Source organism: Micromesistius poutassou (assembly GCF_964030765.1).
Source record: "Micromesistius poutassou genome assembly, chromosome: 9".
NCBI lineage: Eukaryota > Metazoa > Chordata > Actinopteri > Gadiformes > Gadidae > Micromesistius > Micromesistius poutassou.
In genome coordinates, this window is record NC_140279.1 from 20,918,558 (window position 1) to 20,926,057 (window position 7,500).

A 7,500-nucleotide genomic window follows, 5' to 3' on the forward strand; every position below is an offset into this window, starting at 1 on the left:
GGTCGGGACTGGGGGTGTGGGACGTTGTAGGGGGAGGCCTGGTCCGTGTGTGTCTGGGTCTGGGTGCTGGCCCAGTACGGGTCCCGGTCCCGGTCCCCCGGGGCCTGGACCTGGGGCCCCTCATGTGGGGGTGTTGCTGGGGGGTCTGCTGGAGGCATGGAGGTCGGGACTGGGGGTGTGGGACGTTGTAGGGGGAGGCCTGGTCCGTGTGTGTCTGGGTCTGGGTGCTGGCCCAGTACGGGTCCCGGTCCCGGTCCCCCGGGGCCTGGACCTGGGGCCCCTCATGTGGGGGTGTTGCTGGGGGGTCTGCTGGAGGCATGGAGGCCGGCTCTGGGGGTGTGGGACGTTGTAGGGGGAGGCCTGGTCCGTGTGTGTCTGGGTCTGGGTGCTGGCCCAGTACGGGTCCCGGTCCCGGTCCCCCGGGGCCTGGACCTGGGGCCCCTCATGTGGGGGTGGTGCCTGGGTGTCTGCTGGAGGCATGGAGGTCGGGACTGGGGGTGTGGGACGTTGTAGGGGGAGGCCTGGTCCGTGTGTGTCTGGGTCTGGGTGCTGGCCCAGTACGGGTCCCGGTCCCGGTCCCCCGGGGCCTGGACCTGGGGCCCCTCATGTGGGGGTGTTGCTGGGGGGTCTGCTGGAGGCATGGAGGCCGGCTCTGGGGGTGTGGGACGTTGTAGGGGGAGGCCTGGTCCGTGTGTGTCTGGGTCTGGGTGCTGGCCCAGTACGGGTCCCGGTCCCGGTCCCCCGGGGCCTGGACCTGGGGCCCCTCATGTGGGGGTGTTGCTGGGGGGTCTGCTGGAGGCATGGAGGCCGGCTCTGGGGGTGTGGGACGTTGTAGGGGGAGGCCTGGTCCGTGTGTGTCTGGGTCTGGGTGCTGGCCCAGTACGGGTCCCGGTCCCGGTCCCCCGGGGCCTGGACCTGGGGCCCCTCATGTGGGGGTGGTGCCTGGGTGTCTGCTGGAGGCATGGAGGTCGGGACTGGGGGTGTGGGACGTTGTAGGGGGAGGCCTGGTCCGTGTGTGTCTGGGTCTGGGTGCTGGCCCAGTACGGGTCCCGGTCCCGGTCCCCCGGGGCCTGGACCTGGGGCCCCTCATGTGGGGGTGTTGCTGGGGGGTCTGCTGGAGGCATGGAGGCCGGCTCTGGGGGTGTGGGACGTTGTAGGGGGAGGCCTGGTCCGTGTGTGTCTGGGTCTGGGTGCTGGCCCAGTACGGGTCCCGGTCCCGGTCCCCCGGGGCCTGGACCTGGGGCCCCTCATGTGGGGGTGGTGCCTGGGTGTCTGCTGGAGGCATGGAGGTCGGGACTGGGGGTGTGGGACGTTGTAGGGGGAGGCCTGGTCCGTGTGTGTCTGGGTCTGGGTGCTGGCCCAGTACGGGTCCCGGTCCCGGTCCCCCGGGGCCTGGACCTGGGGCCCCTCATGTGGGGGTGTTGCTGGGGGGTCTGCTGGAGGCATGGAGGCCGGCTCTGGGGGTGTGGGACGTTGTAGGGGGAGGCCTGGTCCGTGTGTGTCTGGGTCTGGGTGCTGGCCCAGTACGGGTCCCGGTCCCGGTCCCCCGGGGCCTGGACCTGGGGCCCCTCATGTGGGGGTGTTGCTGGGGGGTCTGCTGGAGGCATGGAGGCCGGCTCTGGGGGTGTGGGACGTTGTAGGGGGAGGCCTGGTCCGTGTGTGTCTGGGTCTGGGTGCTGGCCCAGTACGGGTCCCGGTCCCGGTCCCCCGGGGCCTGGACCTGGGGCCCCTCATGTGGGGGTGTTGCTGGGGGGTCTGCTGGAGGCATGGAGGCCGGCTCTGGGGGTGTGGGACGTTGTAGGGGGAGGCCTGGTCCGTGTGTGTCTGGGTCTGGGTGCTGGCCCAGTACGGGTCCCGGTCCCGGTCCCCCGGGGCCTGGACCTGGGGCCCCTCATGTGGGGGTGGTGCCTGGGTGTCTGCTGGAGGCATGGAGGTCGGGACTGGGGGTGTGGGACGTTGTAGGGGGAGGCCTGGTCCGTGTGTGTCTGGGTCTGGGTGCTGGCCCAGTACGGGTCCCGGTCCCGGTCCCCCGGGGCCTGGACCTGGGGCCCCTCATGTGGGGGTGTTGCTGGGGGGTCTGCTGGAGGCATGGAGGCCGGCTCTGGGGGTGTGGGACGTTGTAGGGGGAGGCCTGGTCCGTGTGTGTCTGGGTCTGGGTGCTGGCCCAGTACGGGTCCCGGTCCCGGTCCCCCGGGGCCTGGACCTGGGGCCCCTCATGTGGGGGTGGTGCCTGGGTGTCTGCTGGAGGCATGGAGGTCGGGACTGGGGGTGTGGGACGTTGTAGGGGGAGGCCTGGTCCGTGTGTGTCTGGGTCTGGGTGCTGGCCCAGTACGGGTCCCGGTCCCGGTCCCCCGGGGCCTGGACCTGGGGCCCCTCATGTGGGGGTGTTGCTGGGGGGTCTGCTGGAGGCATGGAGGTCGGGACTGGGGGTGTGGGACGTTGTAGGGGGAGGCCTGGTCCGTGTGTGTCTGGGTCTGGGTGCTGGCCCAGTACGGGTCCCGGTCCCGGTCCCCCGGGGCCTGGACCTGGGGCCCCTCATGTGGGGGTGTTGCTGGGGGGTCTGCTGGAGGCATGGAGGCCGGCTCTGGGGGTGTGGGACGTTGTAGGGGGAGGCCTGGTCCGTGTGTGTCTGGGTCTGGGTGCTGGCCCAGTACGGGTCCCGGTCCCGGTCCCCCGGGGCCTGGACCTGGGGCCCCTCATGTGGGGGTGTTGCTGGGGGGTCTGCTGGAGGCATGGAGGCCGGCTCTGGGGGTGTGGGACGTTGTAGGGGGAGGCCTGGTCCGTGTGTGTCTGGGTCTGGGTGCTGGCCCAGTACGGGTCCCGGTCCCGGTCCCCCGGGGCCTGGACCTGGGGCCCCTCATGTGGGGGTGGTGCCTGGGTGTCTGCTGGAGGCATGGAGGTCGGGACTGGGGGTGTGGGACGTTGTAGGGGGAGGCCTGGTCCGTGTGTGTCTGGGTCTGGGTGCTGGCCCAGTACGGGTCCCGGTCCCGGTCCCCCGGGGCCTGGACCTGGGGCCCCTCATGTGGGGGTGTTGCTGGGGGGTCTGCTGGAGGCATGGAGGCCGGCTCTGGGGGTGTGGGACGTTGTAGGGGGAGGCCTGGTCCGTGTGTGTCTGGGTCTGGGTGCTGGCCCAGTACGGGTCCCGGTCCCGGTCCCCCGGGGCCTGGACCTGGGGCCCCTCATGTGGGGGTGGTGCCTGGGTGTCTGCTGGAGGCATGGAGGTCGGGACTGGGGGTGTGGGACGTTGTAGGGGGAGGCCTGGTCCGTGTGTGTCTGGGTCTGGGTGCTGGCCCAGTACGGGTCCCGGTCCCGGTCCCCCGGGGCCTGGACCTGGGGCCCCTCATGTGGGGGTGTTGCTGGGGGGTCTGCTGGAGGCATGGAGGCCGGCTCTGGGGGTGTGGGACGTTGTAGGGGGAGGCCTGGTCCGTGTGTGTCTGGGTCTGGGTGCTGGCCCAGTACGGGTCCCGGTCCCGGTCCCCCGGGGCCTGGACCTGGGGCCCCTCATGTGGGGGTGGTGCCTGGGTGTCTGCTGGAGGCATGGAGGTCGGGACTGGGGGTGTGGGACGTTGTAGGGGGAGGCCTGGTCCGTGTGTGTCTGGGTCTGGGTGCTGGCCCAGTACGGGTCCCGGTCCCGGTCCCCCGGGGCCTGGACCTGGGGCCCCTCATGTGGGGGTGGTGCCTGGGTGTCTGCTGGAGGCATGGAGGTCGGGACTGGGGGTGTGGGACGTTGTAGGGGGAGGCCTGGTCCGTGTGTGTCTGGGTCTGGGTGCTGGCCCAGTACGGGTCCCGGTCCCGGTCCCCCGGGGCCTGGACCTGGGGCCCCTCATGTGGGGGTGTTGCTGGGGGGTCTGCTGGAGGCATGGAGGTCGGGACTGGGGGTGTGGGACGTTGTAGGGGGAGGCCTGGTCCGTGTGTGTCTGGGTCTGGGTGCTGGCCCAGTACGGGTCCCGGTCCCGGTCCCCCGGGGCCTGGACCTGGGGCCCCTCATGTGGGGGTGTTGCTGGGGGGTCTGCTGGAGGCATGGAGGCCGGCTCTGGGGGTGTGGGACGTTGTAGGGGGAGGCCTGGTCCGTGTGTGTCTGGGTCTGGGTGCTGGCCCAGTACGGGTCCCGGTCCCGGTCCCCCGGGGCCTGGACCTGGGGCCCCTCATGTGGGGGTGTTGCTGGGGGGTCTGCTGGAGGCATGGAGGCCGGCTCTGGGGGTGTGGGACGTTGTAGGGGGAGGCCTGGTCCGTGTGTGTCTGGGTCTGGGTGCTGGCCCAGTACGGGTCCCGGTCCCGGTCCCCCGGGGCCTGGACCTGGGGCCCCTCATGTGGGGGTGGTGCCTGGGTGTCTGCTGGAGGCATGGAGGTCGGGACTGGGGGTGTGGGACGTTGTAGGGGGAGGCCTGGTCCGTGTGTGTCTGGGTCTGGGTGCTGGCCCAGTACGGGTCCCGGTCCCGGTCCCCCGGGGCCTGGACCTGGGGCCCCTCATGTGGGGGTGTTGCTGGGGGGTCTGCTGGAGGCATGGAGGCCGGCTCTGGGGGTGTGGGACATTGTAGGGGGAGGCCTGGTCCGTGTGTGTCTGGGTCTGGGTGCTGGCCCAGTACGGGTCCCGGTCCCGGTCCCCCGGGGCCTGGACCTGGGGCCCCTCATGTGGGGGTGGTGCCTGGGTGTCTGCTGGAGGCATGGAGGTCGGGACTGGGGGTGTGGGACGTTGTAGGGGGAGGCCTGGTCCGTGTGTGTCTGGGTCTGGGTGCTGGCCCAGTACGGGTCCCGGTCCCGGTCCCCCGGGGCCTGGACCTGGGGCCCCTCATGTGGGGGTGTTGCTGGGGGGTCTGCTGGAGGCATGGAGGCCGGCTCTGGGGGTGTGGGACGTTGTAGGGGGAGGCCTGGTCCGTGTGTGTCTGGGTCTGGGTGCTGGCCCAGTACGGGTCCCGGTCCCGGTCCCCCGGGGCCTGGACCTGGGGCCCCTCATGTGGGGGTGGTGCCTGGGTGTCTGCTGGAGGCATGGAGGTCGGGACTGGGGGTGTGGGACGTTGTAGGGGGAGGCCTGGTCCGTGTGTGTCTGAGGAAAAAAAGAAAGAAAAAAGAGGCAAAAACCACTTCAAGTCTTGTGGACCCTCCAGGGGACCAGGACCACGTCCTGTGGCAGGCCCAGAGAGTCCACCATCCCGGACTGGCAAGAACATCAAGTCCCCCTGAGCCTGGATGAACTAAAGAAACCACAAAGTCCATTTAAACTACCATGGGACGTGTTTTGGAAATTTAACAGAGTCTTTTCTGTAAATCTCCTAAAACGCAACCCATGGTGCACTAACTCTGGGACTCTGTCTGATTTTGAGAAAAAGAGAGAATCGAAAATCAGACAGAGTCTTTTCTCCGTGGTCTACCAGGGGCAGCTTTTAGTATACCATGGGTTGGTTTTAGTATACCATGGGTTGGTTTTGGTCTACCATGGGTTGGGATTTTCGGGTTTTTATACCATGGGTACCGAAAACAAGAAAAATAGCAGTCTGCAGCCTGTAAAACTCTGGGCTTCGCCTACTACACGTTTGACCCCTGTGTTGGAAGGACATAGCCCATCCCGTGTGTAAGGGGGGCTCCAGGGGAAGAAGGCAGAGAACGGCCTGGAGGTCTTCTGGAGGCTCCAGAGGAGGGGGAACACGTCGCGTGTGAGGCCGAAACGGCTCACCATGTCGGACTGAATAGTGTAGTGAGTAGCCCCGAGTCTGGAGGTCTTTAGGACCCTCCAGAGGAGGGGGAACACGTCGCGTGTGAGGCCGAAACGGCTCACCATGTCGGACTGAATAGTGCAGCGAGTAGCCCAGAGTCTGGAGGTCTTTAGGACCCTCCAGAGGAGGGGGAACACGTCGCGTGTGAGTCCGAAAAGGCTCACCATGTCGGACTGAATAGTGTAGTGAGTGACCCCAAGCCTGGAGGTCTTTAGGACCCTCCAGAGGAGGGGGAACACGTCGCGTGTGAGTCCGAAACGGCTCACCATGTCGGACTGAATAGTGTAGTGAGTGACCCCAAGCCTGGAGGTCTTTAGGACCCTCCAGAGGAGGGGGAACACGTCGCGTGTGAGTCCGAAACGGCTCACCATGTCGGACTGAATAGTGTAGTGAGTGACCCCAAGCCTGGAGGTCTTTAGGACCCTCCAGAGGAGGGGGAACACGTCGCGTGTGAGTCCGACACGGCTCACCATGTCGGACTGAATAGTGTAGTGAGTGACCCCAAGCCTGGAGGTCTTTAGGACCCTCCAGAGGAGGGGGAACACGTCGCGTGTGAGTCCGAAACGGCTCACCATGTCGGACTGAATAGTGTAGTGAGTGACCCCAAGCCTGGAGGTCTTTAGGACCCTCCAGAGGAGGGGGAACACGTCGCGTGTGAGTCCGACACGGCTCACCATGTCGGACTGAATAGTGTAGTGAGTGACCCCAAGCCTGGAGGTGTTTAGGACCCTCCACAGGAGGGGGAACACGTCGTGTGTGAGTCCGAAAAGGCTCACCATGTCGGACTGAATAGTGTAGTGAGTGACCCCAAGCCTGGAGGTCCTGTGGACCCTCCAGAGGAGGGGGAACACGTCGCGTGAGAGTCCGAAAAGGCTCACCATGTCGGACTGAATAGTGTAGTGAGTGACCCCAAGCCTGGAGGTCCTGTGGACCCTCCAGAGGAGGGGGAACACGTCGCGTGTGAGTCCGAAAAGGCTCACCATGTCGGACTGAATAGTGTAGTGAGTGACCCCAAGCCTGGAGGTCCTGTGGACCCTCCAGAGGAGGGGGAACACGTCGCGTGAGAGTCCGAAAAGGCTCACCATGTCGGACTGAATAGTGTAGTGAGTGACCCCAAGCCTGGAGGTCTTTAGGACCCTCCAGAGGAGGGGGAACACGTCGCGTGTGAGTCCGACACGGCTCACCATGTCGGACTGAATAGTGTAGTGAGTGACCCCAAGCCTGGAGGTGTTTAGGACCCTCCACAGGAGGGGGAACACGTCGTGTGTGAGTCCGAAAAGGCTCACCATGTCGGACTGAATAGTGTAGTGAGTGACCCCAAGCCTGGAGGTCCTGTGGACCCTCCAGAGGAGGGGGAACACGTCGCGTGAGAGTCCGAAAAGGCTCACCATGTCGGACTGAATAGTGTAGTGAGTGACCCCAAGCCTGGAGGTCCTGTGGACCCTCCAGAGGAGGGGGAACACGTCGCGTGTGAGTCCGAAAAGGCTCACCATGTCGGACTGAATAGTGTAGTGAGTGACCCCAAGCCTGGAGGTCCTGTGGACCCTCCAGAGGAGGGGGAACACGTCGCGTGAGAGTCCGAAAAGGCTCACCATGTCGGACTGAATAGTGTAGTGAGTGACCCCAAGCCTGGAGGTCCTGTGGACCCTCCAGAGGAGGGGGAACACGTCGCGTGTGAGTCCGAAAAGGCTCACCATGTCGGACTGAATAGTGTAGTGAGTGACCCCAAGCCTGGAGGTCCTGTGGACCCTCCAGAGGAGGGGGAACACGTCGCGTGAGAGTCCGAAAA